Source organism: Pygoscelis adeliae, unplaced genomic scaffold, assembly GCF_000699105.1.
Source record: "Pygoscelis adeliae isolate BGI_AS28 unplaced genomic scaffold, ASM69910v1 Scaffold619, whole genome shotgun sequence".
NCBI classification, from domain to species: domain Eukaryota; kingdom Metazoa; phylum Chordata; class Aves; order Sphenisciformes; family Spheniscidae; genus Pygoscelis; species Pygoscelis adeliae.
The window spans coordinates 228,012-228,943 of NW_008825521.1; the positions used below are offsets into that span (position 1 = coordinate 228,012).

Here is a 932-nt window from a genome sequence, read left to right on the forward strand (position 1 = left end):
AGGAGGATAATTCTATGCTTTACATGGCATTCTTCAATAGATCCTTTCTTGTTCTTTAAAAACAGGAGGTCGTTAAATAATCTATCAATAAACTGTCAAGAAGTCAAAGTTTCCATATATGTTTCTGCCTGAAGTCTTAAGAACTTGCCACATTTTATTTGTCCAGAAACCTCCAAAGAAGAGTCTATGAGCAGTTGAGCCTGAAACCATTGCTAAGAATGGGATGTGCTTCTTTGAATTATGTAGGAGGAACATGTTCTTGCAAGGGAGTCAATATGTTTTCTGCTTCATTGAGTAGGTTATTAGATTGATGTAGTTTATTTGTTGAATGATGGCATTGGTTTTAGAAATAAATGAAGCGGGAAGCATCAATTTGGTTATTGATGATGATTTATTACTATAGGTCAGAAAAGTGTTGAATTTATCAGAGGGTTTGTCATTTAGTCAGGGTTATCTTGTTTCAGCTGAAAGCAGAAATACAGTTTACGTTTCAGGTCCTGAATTTAAGTGTGAAGGAGAATGAACAATGAATTGGCTGGTATTAAAGGTCTGCAAACTGAGTCAACTTTTATGGTGGGCTGTGGATTACAGAATTCAAATTTTGAATATTATAGAAAAATATAATGTAAATGGGTAACTTTTGTATATGAACACAACTACTTTGGGACTAAAATGTTTCTGGCTTTGCCTCTTTAATGACTGTATTTGTTTAAAGTTGTAAAGTTGATTAATTTCTCTGCTGATCATGCTTTCAGTTTTCATATTCATGCTTTTTATTTGAGATCATGTACAGGCTATACTTAAGTTTGTCTATGGTGCTGTTTTGCAACATTTAGAAAATGGTCTGTAGGTTAAACAATTTGTATTAATTTTAATACACATTATTTTAATCAGTCTTTTAACACTCAGATTTTCTTTCTAATAGCAGTAGG

The 932-nt window shown here is 32.6% G+C and overlaps 1 protein-coding gene across 1 annotated transcript in view; it reads left to right on the plus strand.

Moving 5' to 3' along the window:
- The window catches only part of DENND1A (DENN/MADD domain containing 1A), a 205,880-nt gene that overhangs the window by 56,174 nt on the left and 148,774 nt on the right, over positions 1-932 (plus strand). The gene's annotated exons all lie outside the window — the stretch shown is intronic.